At 41.8% G+C, this 18,660-nt stretch overlaps 1 long non-coding RNA gene across 1 annotated transcript; it reads left to right on the plus strand.

Annotated features, from left to right (window-relative positions):
• The first annotated feature begins 9,854 nt into the window (after positions 1 to 9,854).
• Positions 9,855 to 17,706, plus strand: LOC105526130. The gene is made up of 3 exons (XR_001004025.1): positions 9,855 to 10,088; positions 13,628 to 13,760; positions 16,522 to 17,706. It is a non-coding gene; the product is annotated as an uncharacterized LOC105526130 (long non-coding RNA).
• The last annotated feature ends 954 nt before the right edge of the window (positions 17,707 to 18,660 follow it).

Here is an 18,660-nt window from a genome sequence, read left to right on the forward strand (position 1 = left end):
ACGTTAAAATAATACTGAAACCAGGGCTCATAGGAGAAAAGACTGATTCTAAAGCAGGGACACAGAAAGCACAAGATGAGTCTGGAACGCCTTGTAGTCCTGGAAAGTAAGGAAATGATTTTTTTTTTTTTTTTTTTTAATGATGGGAGCATGGCAAATGGACACAGGAGTAAACTTGTACCAAACTCTCAATAGCCAATTGTACAACAATTTGGGCAACAAAATGAGTAATGATTGTTTGGCTTGGGCAACACAGAGAGACTGCATCTCTCTCTCTCTCTCTCTCTCTCTCTCTCTATGTATATTTAACTAACCAGGCGTGGCAGTGCACACCTGTAGTCCCAGCTGTTCAGGAGGCTGAGGTGGGAGGATTGTTTGAGCTCAGTCAAGACTTTGAGGCTGCAGTGAGCTATGACTGCCACCACTGCACCAGCGTGGATGACAGAGCTGGAGGGTCTCTTAAAAAAAAAATAAAGTAGGCCGGGCGCGGTGGCTCAAGCCTGTAATCCCAGCACTTTGGGAGGCCGAGACGGGCGGATCACGAGGTCAGGAGTTCGAGACCATCCTGGCGAAGATGGTGAAACCCCATCTCTGCTAAAAAATACAAAAAGCTAGCCGGGCAAGGTGGCGGGCGCCTGTAGTCCCAGCTACTCGGGAGGCTGAGGCAGGAGAATGGCGTAAACCCGGGAGGCGGAGCTTACAGTGAGCTGAGATCCGGCCACTGCACTCCAGCCCTGGCGACAGAGTGAGACTCCGTCTCAAAAAAAAAAAAAATAAATAAATAAATAAATAAATAATGATAGGAATGGATTGTAGGATAAAGTAAATATCCATGAGTCCACACTATACAAAGAAATAACTGAATGAATAAATAGCTCAGAAGAGGTAGCTCTTCACTGTAGTAGAATTCCAAGTAATAAATGCAGAAAGAGTGATAACTAGAAAGTCATCATCTGGTAAACACTCCAATGATAATTGCTACTAACAATGATAATTGTTAGTGGGATAATTGGCTAAATTTGAATGAGAGCTGCAGATTAGTTAGAAGTACTGTACTGTACTGCTCTTTACCTACATTCGCTTCCTGATTTCCATCATAGTACTACAGTTTTGTAAGATATTATCATTTGGGGAGGCCAGGTGAAGAGTATACGAGAACTCCATGTACCAGTTTCACAGCAGCTAAAATTTAAATGATCTTAAATTAGAAAGTTTTTAAAATTTCATGAAAAATAGGAACATAATTTGCCTTTTCGAGTCTCAGGGGCATTTGATAAACATCAATCACCACTTTCAGAGCCATCTCTTAGGTTAGGGAATCAGGGCAATGATCCTCAGCCTGAATTTTGGAAGAACGGGAGGAGTGAGGGAGGGATTTGCAATAAAGCAGCCTCTCCACTGTCAAAAGTGTACTCAATAAGCTAGAGGCCCCCTGCCAGAATGAGTCGATGGACCTGCTGCTTCTCCACTTGCACATGCACCTCACGCTGGCCATGGCTGCTGTGCAAAGGACTGGTCTTCATAAAAACGTGTGGGGATTAGGAAAGGAGAGCAAAGAGGGAGAGGGAAAGCCCCAGCAGAGTGGGGAGAGGGCTGCCACACCTGGGGTGAGTCGCCGTTCACCTCATCAGGACCAGCTCTGGGAGCTGAACTGAAAAGGCACAAAACTGCGAATTGATAGAAAGCTGTTGATAGAACATTTTCATGGCTGTATTTGAAATGCACGCCCCAAAAGCAGTAATATTTACTTTCATGTCACAGGCAAGTTTGTTACTCCTCATCTCAAATTTTAATCTCCAGCACAGTGAGAGGAGCGGAAGTACAAACCCTGCATAAGATGACCGTGAATACAAAGACATTTGTGATTAGGGCCAGCGGGTGACTGAATGGAAAAACAAATGGGGCTCCACCTGTGACTGAGACCAACAGCAACCTTGTTTCTGAATATCAGCAAAGCAAATCATTATTTTTAAAAATGTCATGCACGCAACATTTTAAATTCTTAAATGTTATGATGCCATGAATGCTGATCTTTGGTTAAATCTGATTTGAGCCTAACACACTTATGGGAAACAGCATCTCTTAAAAGCAGAGAATATGGAGAAAAACAATGAAATTCACCTCAAAGGATTGGACTGGGACTTTTATTATTTAGGTTCCCAGATTTAAACATAAACATTTTTTAGTAATGTTTATTCATTGAAAAACATCTACTGAATCGAATGCTGTGAACTGGTTGTCAAAAACGAAAACCTCCTGGTCTGGTGGAGATTTCTTTAAGACATTCCACCATATAATTTAGCATACACAGCACTTCCCAAATCTTCCGTCATTTGAACAGCATTTCTCAGACTTTTGCCATACCTGCACATAATTATACTTTTATCTACTGGATATTTCTCCTTAAGTCACTTCATTTTCTCCAATGTTATTGTAAAAAAAAGCACTTATGCAACTACTAAGAATGGGAAAGACACATCACTTGCCATAAGTGGAAGCGAATTATACATGTAAATAAATATTTAAAAAACAGATATGTCTATCTATGTTCCACATAAAAATATCTCACATACCACTAGTGGCATGTAGGCCACAGTTTGGAAAATATGGCAAGATAATCTAAATAATATAAACACATCAAAATTTTCAGGATGTGCTCTCCTCATACAAGAAAGGTTTAAAATCAGAGAACAAACTGAGGCCATTTTAGGGATGGAATGTGTAGTCAGAATAAACACAATTGTACCACTGTCACAAATAAGCCCCAGATCTCATTGGCCTGACATCACAAAAATGGATTTCTCAATTATATAAAGCCCATTGTGGGCCACATAATTCTCCAAGGAGATTGTTGCCATGGTGACTCAGAGTTGAGGCCAATGGCGGCTCCAGCATCCTGTGGCTATGACATCCTGAACTTGTGGCCTCCTCAGTTGACGAGGTGATGAAAGAAAGCCTGGAGAATTATGCATGAGCTTCTCAGTGTCTCAGCCCACAAGTGACACACTTCTTTCCCTCACAGCCCACACTGGCTGGAACCAATCACATAGCCCTGCCTAACTGCAAGGGAGGCCAGAAAGTGCAACACTTTCTCATGGTCATGGGTGAGCACTAAACATCTCTCCAAATATGGGTTGGGAAGATTAAGAGACTCGTCCAGAAGAAAACAGTCTCCAGGGAGAAATATATGTGGGAATAGGAATCGAGAAAGCAACCAAGAGAGCAGAACTGAGTGGATGAGAGGAATTGTCAGACCACATCTGTAGCTTTGATTAATCGAATCCAAAATGTGCCCATTGATCTATTATTCCATAGAAATACTGGCATCACCAGCTCAATAATAAGAGAAATGTAAATAATACCATACTTGCATGAATAATTCTCTGCTCATACCTTCACTCAGGTCAACATAGATCTATCATACTCCTACAGTGTATAAGGGACATGCTAAACTTGAAGTACATTCATTCTAAAAAATCAAAATACAAAAGCATGGGAAGACTAAGAAAATTTCATAAACCTTCAATAAATTATCAGAAGTATCTGGGATTATCAGCTCCATTTATGAAGAAACCAGAGCTACAATTCTTCCATTACTGATTGCTTTCTGGATTGAATATTTGAACTCTGTTTTAGTGATTCTTCTTGCTTACACGTGGGAGGAAAAGCCCCTACCCTGAGCCAGCAGCTGGAGCACACAGGTTCTCCCTCCTTAAGGGTTGGGCTCTAGATTCAAGGTTTGAGTACCCTAGCCTTGATCAGCAGGGAGAACTAACTACTTAGTTTCTACAGCTTTGCTTACTGCCTCTAAAGATAGACATTAACATCTTATTTTTGAATATTCATTTAGAGTTTAAGAGGGCCTTATAACCTTAATTCATCTCATCTCTGTAACAATCCTGTGAAATAAGAATTATGGTACCCATTTAATGGAGGAGAATACTCAGGGAACTCAGGGGACAGTGCTTTGATGGTATCTCTAGTTGGTGGCAAAACCAGGCCTGGGATGCAGTTCCCTTAACTCTGAAACTCTGAGTGTCACTACTCAGTGGTTTTGTCTTTCCAAGGAAGAAGGCCTGGATACTATGGATCTTTTAAAAATCAAGGTAAAGGAAAATATGTAACAACAGAAAATAAGTGTTTATAATATCATGGTGAATTTAGGAAGGGTAAAATTGTGTATGTGATTATAATTTTGTGAAAAGATGCATAGCAATTATACCGAAATTCTCTCCAGGGCATGACAGAGTAGTGGGAATCGCTGGAACCTTTCTAGTAGTAAAGTTTGACGCTTAATGCTTCGATTTTTTCTGTTTTTAAAACCCATCCTCTTCTCTCCCCAGTCTCAGAGCATACCTTAAATCTCGATACATCTAAGGAATACACAGACAGGTCAAAAGTTTCACAGAGCAAACCACAAAGAGGGAAGTTCATTCCTCAACTCAGTACCCCAGAGTAGGGAAGGTTCTAGCTGATGTAAACTGGCATTTCAAAATCGAAGACAGGGGGCGGTGGCTCACACCTGTAATCCCAGCTCTTTGAGAGGCCGAGGTGGGTGGATCACCTGAGGTCAGGAGTTCAAGACTAGCCTAATCAATATGGTGAAACCTTGTCTTTATTAAAAATACAAAAATTTACCAGGCGTGGTGGCCCTGGGCCTGTAGTCCCAGCTACTCAGGAAGCTGAGACAGGAGAACCACTTGAACCTGGGAGGAAGAGGTTGCAGTGAGCCGAGATCATGCCACTGCACTCCAGCCTGAAGACAGAGCAAGACTCTGTCTCAAAAAAAAAAAAAAAAAAAAAAAAAAAAATCAATAAAAAATAAAAAATCAAAGACCAAAGCCCGTATGGAGAAAGCTAGAGGAGAAAGTGTCTCTGTTCTCTAAATGAGAGAACAAGGGAGGGAGGGAACCATGAATTTTGCTGCATATCTAGATTTTTGGGGGTTTTCAAAAGCCAAACACACTTAAACCACATCTGCAGCTTTCACAATGACTCCAGAATACTTGGGGTGCTAAAATCACTTTGGTGCTTCGAGGTAGTGGATTAAAGAAGTGAAAGTGTTACAGCGACAAGAGAGGTCACTGCCCTGGGAAAGACACAGAAAGGAGCACAACATGTAGATGATGGGGAGCACAGAACTGAGTGTGTGGCTGCTAATGGCTTTAGACGAATCTACAGAGACACTTCAAAAGGAAATTCTGAACCAAATGGAAGGGGTCAAACTTATTTGGATCCTGATCCAAACACTCATTGATGAGACAATGGGGGAAATTTGAATGCCAACTGACTAGCCAATGTTATTAATGTTAATCTTTTTTTTTAGTATGATAGTGGCATTGCGGTTTTTTTTTTTTTTTTTGAAAAGTCCTTATTCTTTAGTATTACATGCTGAAATATTTACAGGAAAAATGATATGATGTCTGGAATTTATTTTAAAATATTCTAGTTGGGGAAGGCAAGCAGATAGGCATGAGGAAGAAACAATTTTGACTATGAGTTAGTAACAGGCACCGGGACTGTGTGCATGAGGGATCATTAGACTATTCTGTCTACTTTTGGTTTATATTTAAATTTTACTAAAAAAATGGCTGGACACAGTGGGCTCACACCTGTAATCCCAACCCTTTAGAAAGTCAAGGTAGGAGGATTGCTTGAGGTCGGGAGTTCAACATCAGCCTGGGCAACATAGTAAGACCCCTGTGTCTACCAAAAAAAAAAAAATAGCTGGGCATAGTGGCATGTGCCTATAGTCCCAGCTACTTGTGAGGCTGAGGTGGGAGGATGGCTTGAGCCCAGGAGTTGGAGGCTGCAGTGAGCTATGATTGCACCACTGAACTCCAGCCTGGGCAACAGAGTGAGACCCTGTCTCTAAAAAAAATTACAAAATAAGTAAATAAATATAGTAATAAAATAAACTGGCCAGATGCAGTGGTTCATGCTTGAAATCCCAGCTGTTTGGGAGCTGAGGCAGGAGGATTGCTTGAGGCCTGAAGTTCAAGGCCAGCTTGGGCAACACAGTGAGATGACATCTCTACAAAAAATAGGAAAACTAGCAGGGCATGATGTTATGCACCAGAAGGCCTAGATACTCAGAAAGCTAAGGCAGGAGGGTTGCTTGAGCCCAGAAGTTGGAGGCTGGTGATCAGCCCTTCATTATGTCTCACTGGAACCTAAGGATAACCTCTAACAAGCCTCTTGACTTCCACCCTGCCCATGCCCCTACCCTCTATTTCCAACACAGCAGCAAAGTGAATGCTTTTTAAAAATTATCTGTAGGTCAGTTCACTCCTCTGCTCCGGACCCTGCACAGACTCCCCTTCCCGCCCAAAGTGAAAGCCCGCAAGACCCTGCCCTCACTCCACCCTGCAGCAACCACAGGCCCAGATCCAGCTTGGCAGGTTCCATTCTGGGGCCTTCCTACCTCCTTTACCCAGAACCCTCTTCCTCCATCATCCACTGGCTTTGTGCTCCAGGACTCTGTTCACTTATCACCATCTCAGCAGAGCTGTCCCTGCCCACCTAATGCTCCTGCCCCATGCCCACCATTTTTTGGTGCTCTTGAATTTCCTCTGCTGCTGTACTTTTTCTTTTTTCTGCTTACTTTTTCCACTTTCTAACATATTTCTAATATATTTATGTATGATGTGTATCCCTTATTTTCTGTATCTGAGCAGAGAGAATTTAATCTTGGCTAGGCTCACCAATATCCTCCACATACCTAGAACAATGCCTGGCATGTAGTAGGTGCTCATTAAAATGAGAAGAATGAGAGAATGGATACATGAAAGCTGATTTTCATTCCATTCTAGCCACTTACAACCACAACATTCATCAAACATATTTATTGACTTGAACTGCCATTCTTGCTAGAAGATTCTGCTGATGGTGACCAATGTTTTACACCACCATTTTATTGGTTTTACTACATTGTAAAACCACTGTTTTACACTTTTTCCTTTGTAGAAAAGGGGAGCATCTCTACTTGTGATCACTATTCGTATATCTGGAGAAAAATACCAATCAATACATTTCCCATTATACTTCCCACATAGAAGGTTTTCCTTTTGCTGAGGTTGTAGTTGTTATTTTTAGGGCCTGTTACTGTTTGTGACTCTGCCATTTAGATTCTGCCAAAGGCTCTGTTTCTGATCAGCAGGCCTTCCGAGAACTGCCGTCCGATCAGCCAGCAGCATTTACCAGGCACCTTTTTGGGGTGCTGAGCCCTTACATGATGCAAAGCACAGCGGAGGCCTCGTCAGCAGCTCAGCCATGACGTGCTTCACGTCCCACACAATACACCTCTTGCTCTTTAACTGTTTCATGAAGGGAAACTTTAAATCCAGGCTTCCCCCTCTAATGAGTTCCCATAAATGTGCCTGGGTGTTAAAAATACAAAATCCTAGCAAATGTTTTATGTGATATAACAGCAGGCTCCAATCCAGCAAATAAAATAAATAAAATGATGAATCATGTTATAACTGTTTACTTAATTTTTACTCTTGGGTATTATTAATTATTTGTCTCAGCCATGCAAAGTGCTGTGATTACAGGCATGAGCCACTGCACCTGGCCAACTTATTTTATTATTGACTTATTTTTTATTATTTTTTAGAGACAGGGTCTCACTCTGTTGCCAAGGTTAGAGTGCAGTGGTATATATATACACAGACACACACATACACATATACACATACACATACATGCACACACACACACATAACTAACACAGATTAAAACTAAAAGAAATAAACAGTTTAACAATTTTCTAAAGCATTTCAATAACCGAAGTTTGAGTTCTCTCAGCTCATGTGAAGTAAAACTCCATAGACAGAAGTATAATTTACTTTTAATTATTTATTTATTTCAGACAGGATCTCACTCTGTCACCCAGACTAGAGTACAGTGATGTGATCTCGGCTCACTGCAGCCTCAACCTCGAGGGTTCCAGCAATCCTTCCACCTCAACCTCCCAAGTAGCTGGTACCACAAGGTGTGCCACCACACCCAGCTAATTTTTTTTTTTTTGCAGAGACAGGGTTTCACCATGTTGCCCAGGCTGGTCTTGAACTCTTGAACTCAAGTGATCCACCTGCCTTGTCCTCCCAAAGTGCTAGGATTACAGGCATGAGCCACTGTACGCAGCCAGAATAGGTATATTTTAATGTTAAGAAAAAGCACTTGCCGCTGATGATTTTGCAGAAAAATAAGAGAATATGATGCTTATGTTGATGGAATCTTACTGATTCCCTAAATATGTGTCAAGAGAAAGAACATAGGGTTTCTTCTCATTTTTTTTTTTAATTTTTATTATTTTTTTTTTTGAGATGGAGTTTCGCTCTGTTGCCCAGGCTGGAGTGCAGTGGTGCGATCTTGGCTCACTGCAATCTTCACCTCCCAGGCTCAAGTAATTCTCCTGCCTCAGCCTCCCGAGTAGCTGAAACTACAGGCATGTGCCACCACGCCCGGCTTAATTTTTTGTATTTTTAGTAGAGACGCAGTTTCACTGTGTTCGCCAGGATGGTCTCGATCTCCTGACCTCGTGATCCACCCACCTCAGCCTCCCAAAGCGCTGGGATTACAAGTGTGAGCCCCTGGGTTTCTTCTCTTGATAAAGAGCCTGTAGTGCCGTCTCCCATGTAACTGGTCCACATACTTTTGTACTACTCTCTGCATTTGGGTCATTGGAACACTTTACTGCTAAATTTTTTCATTTGTTTCTTCCCTTCTTGTTTTTTTTTTTTTTTTAAAGAATTCTGGTAAAAGATACATAAAATAAAATGTACTACACCAAACATTTTTATGTGTATGATTTAGTGGCATTAAGTACATTCACCACTAATTCCAGAACTTTTCATCATTCCAAACAGAAACTCCAAACCCGTTAAACAATAACTCCTTTTCTTCCTTTTCCTTCAGTCCCTGGAAGCCTATACTCTATTTTCTGTCTCTAGGAATTTGCCTATTCTAGGTAAATCCTCTATGTGGAATCATACAATATTTGTCCATCTATGTCTGGCTTATTTCACTGAGCAGAACGTTTTCAAGTCTCATCCTTGTTGCAGCATATGTTCCTCTTTATGGCTGGATAACACTCATGTACATAAATACCGTATTTTGTTAATTCAACTACTCATTACCTTTTAGGAATAACTGTGGATGATCTATTTCCAGTGCCTTAGATATGTCCTTTAATGTGCTTTTTTTCTTTCACAATGAGACTCTGTGACGTAAATTGTATATACATAAATTTTAAGACAGGATTATTACCCTTGAAACTCAGAGTCACACTGGAGAGGCAGTCAAGTGATATAGTTTGGATATTTGTTCTCACCCAAATCTCGTGTTAAATTGTAATCCCCAGTGCCGGAGGTGGGGCCTGGTGGGAGGTGTTTGCGTCATGGGAGCGGATTCCTCATGGCTTGATTTCTTTTATTACTGTCTTTGCAATAGTGAGTGAGTTCTTGTGAGATCTGGTCACTTAAAAGTAAGTGGCACCTCCAACCCAATCTCTGGCTCTCTCGCTCCTGCTCTGGCCATGTGACGGGCCTGCTTCCCCTTTGCCTTCCAGCCTCATTGTAAGCTTCCTGAGGCCTGGAAGGCCAAGCAGATGCCAGCACTTTGCTTCCTGTACAGCCTGCAGAACTGTGAGGCAATTAAACCTCTTTTCTTTCTAAATTACCCAGTCTCAGGTATTTATTTATAGCAGTGCAAGAATGGCCTAAAACATCAAGTAAACAGATTATTCCAACACAACAGAGAGCACTGTGACAAGGTTACAAGGTCACAAAGGGGAGAACAAGGAACACTGGGTGGTGGCAGAGAGTTTTCAGTGAAGCAACAATATCTTACCAGGGTTTTGAAGAATGAGCAGAAGCTCTGTGTTAGATGAAGAAGAAACAGGAGTCCCTCCAAGAACAGGAACCACTCATGTCAAGATATGGGGCAAAAAGAGAGGACATATTTGGAGACTAGAGAGTAACTGAAGGCTATCATTCAATAGTCTTCATGCAGGTTAATAGTCTTCATGCAGGTTAATATCAAAGGCAACCTGAATTTCCTCAGACTTCATGAACTGGAGGTGAAGGGTGAGATCACACAAGCAGCAATAACCCAGCTCTCCCTGGCTCACTTGACTCTTCTCACCACTACTTCTGTGGGAATGTGGGGACCAGGCCAGAGCCGTGGGTGCTGCCCTCCCCAGAGACTTCACTATGCCCAAGGAGGACTGACTGGAGGAGGGGACCAGGCATCTCCCCTGCACTCTGGGCCCACAGCAACCCTGTATACCAGCCCGTATTAACCTTACCTCTCCTTCCTCCAAAGGGCTGAAACTTCAACCATGGGACCTGGGTGGAGATCACCACAAAACTTCTTCCTGAAAGTTCTTCTCCAACAACTTCTCACATTCAGTTATTCATTCAACAAACATTGAGCAACAACCTAATATTCTGGGCTCTGGAGACCGAGTTCAAAAGAAGACAGCAGGCCCCTGCCCCCGCTTCCTGACAGGTCACTGCATCTTGAGTGCTAAGACTGTCATCACAGAGTGAGGAGGGGAACTGAGCTCAGAGGGGTAGAACCTCCTGAAAGGGCAGAACAGCTCATGCATCCTGCCAAGGTCAGAAGGTCAGTGCCTACTGCATCTTCCTCTCTTCCCATCCCCGATTGCATTTGAGGTGTGTGAGGCGTGGCCCAGGCTGGCAGTCAGTAAAGCCTAACTGGTCCTAGGACTAATCAGCCCAGCCCAGCAGCCAGCTTCAGGAGTCTGGCCAGTTCATTAAAGTTCCCCAGAGTCCTTGCTTGTTCTAAGCCTAGAACTCCTGTCAACTCTTGACATTACCCTCCCCCAACTCTTCATATCTAACACACACACACACACACACACACACACACACACACCCCTCCGCTTTGCATTTTATACCCCAACCCCCTAGGGTTCCTCAAATTTCCCAAAATAAAGTCCCTACATGCCCTTTCGTCTGTGCACCCAAGCTGCTACCCTTGGCTGGAACAAGCTCCTCTCCCTCCCCAGCGAGCACCTACTTGATCCTTCATGACAGGTTAGGTATCCAATACCTCCTCTGGGTGGCCTCTCTTGGCAATACCAGTCTACGTCACATCTCCCTCCTACTATAGCCCATATTACATTATGTTGAAATGTAACCTAAATGAACTAGTCAAAGGTCTGTTCACACCGAAATAAGCACCTAGACACAGGAACTAATGATATCTTACTCATTGCTGTCCACATAGTACAGTCTCATTCAGAGTTGATTAAATAAATGAGTGGGTGAATGGTAGAATCAAAGTGGAAGAGCTCAAGACAGTTGCCACAAACTAGGCTGGATTTCTTGTCATTTTTAACTTGCTACCAGTTAGTCACATGGCTTATGGATGAATTAGACTAATTTAAAGATACAGAATCAAATACTTGGTTCAGTTTCTAATCAATGAATCGGCTGATTAGATCAATCCATTGCAACCGCAGGGCTCTTTCTGTAAACACAGAAATTCTACAATATACTTTTCTTCAAAATCTCTGTCTGTGAGTACTGAGTTATTTAATTAAGGACAAATTTTAATTTTTAAAACCTAGTGAATTATATTTTCATAAATACTACCATACAATCATTACTAAAAATGTTGAAAAAACACCAAGTATCTGTTTTCCTGAAACAACTCCCAAATGTGCAAGAAATTTACAACTTGTGTTTTCATAACAATCCTCATAATCCCTAGTCTCAATTTTTGTTTTAGTATTGAAAAATAACAGCTGGGCACGGTGGCTCACACCTGTAATCCCAGCCCTTTGGGAGGCCGAGGCAGGTGGATCACCTGAGGTCGGGAGTTCAAGACCAACCTGACCAACAAGGAGAAACCCTGTCTCTACTAAAAATACAAAAATTAGCCGGGTGTGATGGTGCATGCTTGTAATCCCAGTTATTCAGGAGGCTGATGCAGGAGAATTGCTTGAACCCGGGAGGCAGAGGTTGCAGCGAGCCAAGATTGCACCATTGCACTCCAGCCTGGTCAACAAAAGCAAAACTCTGTCTCAAAAAAAAAAAAAAAAAAAAAGAAAAATCACTGGTGTTTTTAATTGGTATTTCTAGTATTGGAAAACAACTGGTATACTTAACAATATTTATTACATGGCAGAGTAAGAGAGGGAAGAGGAGAAGGGGTTATCTTACATGCTCATGAGTGGATTATATTCAGTTCCTTCCTTCATTGTCTCTTTCCACTTCAGATCCAGAAAGAATTAGGAGTGGAGGTAGAAGGGAGAGATGTCAGGATAGGGTTACCATTGATATATGTAGCATCATAAACTAATAAATAACTCATAAATCCTCTGCTTCTTCCTCTCCTTCCTTTCTCCTTATATTTCCTCAGTAGGATCAGTGACGATTTTGAAACAGCCTGGTCTCACATCACGTTCAGGAGATTCTGCCTCTGAATTCTTAACAGCCTGAGAGATGCAGTTGGGGCTGACCTGCTTGATCACATGCAAATTAAAAGCAGTTGCCAGTAATGAGAACATTCCAGCCAATATCCAAAGCTACCCCAGAGGAGGGGAGCATGAAGACACTTGCTCTATTGGAACAGTCATCTATATATTACAGTAGGGGAAAGCCTTGATCCCATTCCCAGAAATCTTCACGACCATTGAAGATGAGGTGGTTTCTTATTGGGTACAGCCCAACCACATGGGTGGCAGAGGCCAAAGATGGGCTGAGGGGCTGAAAGCTACCATATCTGCTTCTGACTGCCAAGTGTCTAGAGAGACCCTTTCAATGGACTTGTAACAGATCTCCCCTCCTCCCAGAGAGTGGGGATGGGAGAGGCCTAAGCCATACCCATGCATTCCAGCTGGTCAATCAACAGGGAGGCGTTTAGGGGCCCTCGAGCTACCTAATCAACAGTACTGCTCCACTGTTTGCAGCAAGGTCCTGAAATCCTCCTCAGAGGTCTACAAATCTTAACGTACTTGTGCTCAAAGGCCAGTTGGGAAACAAAGAGCATGAGCTCAACTTTGTAAAAGGATCTCTATCTCCTGGCATTGGAAAAACACATGAATGTACCCTACCACTACAGAAGTCATTTGTACATGCTCCTTACCTTTCTCTAACCAAAATATTAGTAAAGAAAATGACAAAGGAGACAGGAATAGGTGAAATAGTGAGCTTTCTGGTCTCCCCACCATTTAGCCTAAAAAATGAAAATGGACATGGAAACATTTAATTTCATCCTTATAACAGATCTGATACTCAATTTTTTAAAAACCTAGTAGTTTTACCACATATGAATTTAGAAATTTAATATTTATAATGCAAATAGGACATGTTTACATGGTAAAGGGAAGAAGGTAGGTGAAAGGGAGATTTGAAGATTTTGAAGCAAAAAAGTAGACATCTTTTTTCTCCTATCATATTTTTATATGTAAATAGAGGGAGATTCTTTCTCAAAACATGACCACAATATTATTTCACACCTAAGAAGGAACATTAATTCTGTAATGTCATCAAATATATCCAGGATAACTTTTTTTCTTACACTTTGAATAAGAATTCAAAGTCCATATATTTTGATTGTGCAGTGTTTCTTATAAATCTCTTTCCATCTATAGGTGCCGGATCCAGGGCAAAAATGAAGACATATGGGACCTTAGGTGACAAGGAAGAAGCTTACAGGCAGCATGTGGGATGGACCCAAGGAGAACGTCAGAGAGAAAGAGTTCAGTCTGGTGTCTCCTGAAGCAGGTGAGGTACACATGGACATGAAGGATCCCATCCATCCTTCAAGGGTATCGCTGAGGCAGGAATGAGAAAACAAAACAAAGCAAAATGGGAAAAAAGGACAATTCTCATGGAAGATGGTTCCAGCTTATTCCATAGAACCCTGGCCTAACTTTACTTTCAAGAACATGACCTGACTTTGCTTCCCACTGACAAGGTGTCACCTTTTACAGTTCTATTGGGGTTCAGGCAAAAGAAACAGCATGCCTGTGTTTCAAAGGTGGCAGCATGCTGACGAAGGAGCGTGGAACTGGTGCCTCCAGGACTCATGACAAGACCTTACGGAGAAAGAAGTCACCCAAGGGCAAATGACTGGAGTGTGGAAGAGTATGGAAGAGCTGGATCAAATCCACATGATCCGGTCAGTTCTCCAAACATCAAGACCCTGTGCAGTGAGGGTGAGCCATCTCAGCAGAAGGGTATACCTCCCTGCCCATGCCACCTCCAACACTTCCAGACCTTCTCTTCCCTCCTTCCCCAATCCCACCCAAAGCTCCAGTTCCAGTAAATGTGGAGTACAACGAATGCAATTAGCTGGGGTGATGGCAGCAGCCCTGAACTTGAACTCAGAAGACCTGCCTTTAAATTTCGCCTCTGCACTTACTGGTTGTATGACCCAAGGCGATTTACCTCCCCCTCCACTTTCCCCATCTGTGAAATGGGGTAGATAAGAGTCCCACTTGATTCAAAAGGTTGTGAGGATGAAATATGGTTGAGATATGAGAATCCTTTTAAACTTCTCTGCAATACTAATGATGATAATGATTAAAGTAACTTATTTGCAAAATAATGTGAATGACATTACCTGGCCTTTAACCCTTCAGGAAGTGTTTATTCTTTAAAGGGAAAAGTTTGTCAAACCAAATGAATCCTCTTGGTGAACTACATGGATAACATATTTTGGAGAGAGATGGTAGGCCAGCTCCTGTGACCCTTTCTAACTGAGGCTGGGGCAAGGGAGGGAGGCCCTTTCATTCTGGCCTCATTTTTATTTCAAAGGGAAATGTGGTCTCTCTGAGGGAGGAGGACAGACAGGCAGCATAACTTCTCACGTCTTTGTGCATCATTTTTATTAGTTCCTGGCCCACATTTTTAGAAAAGAATATTTACTCTTAAATGACACACTTTAAAAGCATGTTTTTCTAAATGGCAGCAATTGGACCCCATGGTGTGGCCAGTGTATTCAGTCTGAAAACTCTATGGTGACACATCACTGTGGTCCTGTGGTGATGGGTCCTGTGGCGATGTATGTCTTCCTTCTCCTCTAGTTAGCACTCTGTGAGCTGGGAGATTCAAATCTGATAGCAGCTTGAAAGCTTCAAACCTAGAGTCCTCCAAGCTGGGAAGCTGAATTGCTGCTCTAGAGCTGCGTTTAGATTGATTTTCTGAATGCTGTCACTGCAGAGTAGCTAGTCAACTTTTCTCAAAATATTTTTCTCATCTTTTTCACTTTCCTCTCTCCAGTTTGACATACGGAGTTAAAAATGTACTTTCTGGTTTTGTTTTATGCCTCGATTTTTATTTTTGATGATTCTATCAAGCTGACTGCCTTCAATGTTTTCTCCATTTAGGAAAATGCCCTACTTCCTGTATTCCTCACCTCCCTCCACCAGAGATTCACTCTCCTGGCCCACGCCTTGTGCCTGGCACACAGGAGCATTGGAGAGGCCCCACACCTAAAGTCCATACCTTAATGTCTTGAAATAAATAAATGAATTTAAGGAAGAAACTCTGAACTAGCGCTGAATTTTACAGTAGCTGGCATCACGAAATTCTAATCAAAGCTAGGGAATTTAGTAATGATCCCTGCCTAAAGTCCTAAAAGCATGTTCTTTTGTTAATTTGTTAACCATCATGAGTTTTCACTGGCCCTTCTGCTACTGCCTTCAATGTAACACTACAAATAGATTAATTACTAAGAGTAAAAGGTTTGGTCTCTTTTCTTTCTTTTTGTTCCTTTCTGTTTCTTTTTTTAAAAAAAACTAATTGTGAAATAGCAAATTTAAAAAGATCTTTTTTTTAAACAACAGTCTTTAAAAAAAAAAAGAGCTAAATGTCATAGTGCCCTAAATTCTTTTGTGTCGGTGATTATATTATATGTCAAGAAACCATCCTGAGGTGATAATTAGATTTTATCTGCAAATGGCGGTGGGAGGATGAGAGTAGGTGGTAGAGTCAACATTTCACCAAAACAATAAGACAATTCACACGATGAGGTAGGAAAAACATTACTCAAACAGGGGGTTGGGGCTACTGTGTGATTAAGGGAATTTTGACACTATAATCATCTAGGGTGGGTGTATATTTTATTTGCCTCTCTATGGCCAGACATTTAGGAAGGCAAACTGGAGCAAGAAAAAAATAGACTGATAACCAAAATGTAAAATATCTCTGTGATGATCATCATGGAAGTGAATAAAACAGTCCACAAAGACCCCTTTTTTCCCACAGAACTTTTCAACAGATGGTTATACTAGTTGTTTCCGAATTAATACCAAGGATTGAGGGTTGGAGACATGTTATTTAGAAGCAGTGCTGGTGTGAAAGTGATAAGGTTTTTGGCTCCAAGTAACACCTCCCAATTTGTACAGCAACCACAAATGTGCTTCAGGCAAGGTGGCGCCCTACATTTTAACTTACCCCCAAGAAAATAGCCTGAATTTCACAGGTGTTCTCAGTAATATGACCTGACTGAAAATAGCTTCTCTTCTGTATTTTTCCCCAGGTTAAAATTAAGCTCGGCAGGCTCGATGTAAATGTGCAGACAAAGCAAAGCAGGAAGCCTCCCACACTAAAAAGGGAAGATAAGAATCACAGAAGCCAGGATGGTTTTTATTGAAGGGCATTTCAAAGCAAATACAGACATCTACAGCATATTTGTAAATCCTCCGTATGTGTATGGAAACACACACCTTCACACATCAAAACTGGATTTGTTCCTGAGTAACAAAACGTCCTAAGAACAAAACGAAAGCAAACCGAATAGCAAAAAAATACTTCCATCGTATACCACAAAGGATTATTTATTAACCTCAACACACCAAGAGTTAAGAAAATAATGCAACAGGAACAAAGGGCAATGGATATGTACTGGGAAGACCACAGAGAAAGAAAATGCAAATGGCTAATAATATAAAATATTTCCTAGGTTCCATAGTAACCAGGGAAAGACAAAATTACACTTTTGACCTCTTAGACTGGCAGTGACAAAGGTTATTTGAGTGACCAAACTTTAGTCAGGCTCCTGGATCTTCTAGGCCCATCTGAGCACTTCCTCGTAAAATACAGTTTTAGCAAACGCCCTGCTAAATTGGTTTACCAAGAACTCCTACCCTCAATGGAGTTCCCTCAATCTCTTCACCTTTCCTCAGGTGAGGCCTGATCATCCTGGCCTATCTTCAGCAAGAGTGCCCTAACCCTGACGTTTCCTCTTAGGAAATTTCCATCCACTGTCACTCACTTATAATTTATAGCCAGGAGCAAGATACACTGCTCCTTGGCTTTAAATTATTTTCCCTGTTATATTTAGAGTTGAGCTCAATCCCTCTCCCCGACTACAAAATCTGATAGCAGTGGTCCCTATACCTATTGCGATGGTCCCAAATAAAACCTGCCTTACTGTGCTTTAACAAGTGTCGTTGAATAATTTTTTAACTGCAAATTGTTGGAGGTAAAGACATTTTTAAATGTCTTCAATTAGTTTAGCTACTTCCATGTAATGTTAGAATCTCCATCAATTTGCTAGTTACTGTCCCTTCCTGAGAAGAAGCAGACATCAGAGCCCCACATACTTTGGATTCACTCCTAAGTTGATACTGATATGAATGAAATAGTTATCTCCCAAACTTTGCTTTCTACATTTGTATCAAAAAAACATGATGCCGCTGTGGCCAGCGCCCCCACCACTGGATCCCCAGCCTCACTCAGAGAAAGGGTCAATGTCATTGCGATGATCTAAAGGTACCAACCCGGGATTCTTTTCTGTTCCTTGGGGCCTTGTTCTTCTCTCTGCCTGGAAGGATCACCCCTTAACTTCTCTCAGGCCTTTCTTCAAATGTCGCCTTCTCAGTGGGGCCTGCCTTGGTTGCCATACTTAAGGTTGCAGTCTGCACACCGTCACCCCACCACACCCTCTTCCCTTCCTCTGCTTTGTAATCACCATCTAATATTGTTTATTTAGTTTGTGTATTGTCTCTCTCTCCCAGCAAAGACTCTCTTCTTGAACAAACTCTAGTCAGCTCCCCTGAGCCCTCTTCTCAACTAGGCCTCAACCTCCGCCTATAGAGGCTTAAATAAAACACGGATACAGTTTCTAACAGCTCAAGGCCACATCTCTAGAATGACCTTAACTCCCCTTAAAGTGCCTTCCTGAGAAAACTCAAAACGTCAGAATAATTTACTGTTTGTTCATCTAATATCTGAAGATGGGGCTCCTGTCTCCAGCCTCTGTGGGAGGGTGGGGGAGCCTGACTTCCACAAGCACCAGTTAACAAATCCAGATGGGTTTACATGCACCAACTCCCCTCTTCCTGCTTAGTATGATATTTTTACTTCCGTGAATTTACTGAACCTCTGCTCACCTCCCTCTATACTCCTTTATTCTCTCTTTAAAATGCACAGTCACTTCTGTACAAATTGAAGTTGTTCAGTTTACACTGAACAGTTCTCTATGGCAATAGTCTATCACTGATTAAAATCTCTCCTTGCCACTTTAGTGTCCAGCTTTGTTTATCTTTGACATCCTCACTATAATGCAGTCTCCATGAATTGGATTTTTGTTTTCTCACTGGCACATAATAGAGACTCAGTAAATACTTGCTGAACCTTGTTGATGGGTCAGCAGTGGTGCATGGGTTTTAGCCCC

Source organism: Colobus angolensis, unplaced genomic scaffold (genome assembly GCF_000951035.1).
Source record: "Colobus angolensis palliatus isolate OR3802 unplaced genomic scaffold, Cang.pa_1.0 Scaffold58, whole genome shotgun sequence".
Lineage (NCBI taxonomy): Eukaryota > Metazoa > Chordata > Mammalia > Primates > Cercopithecidae > Colobus > Colobus angolensis.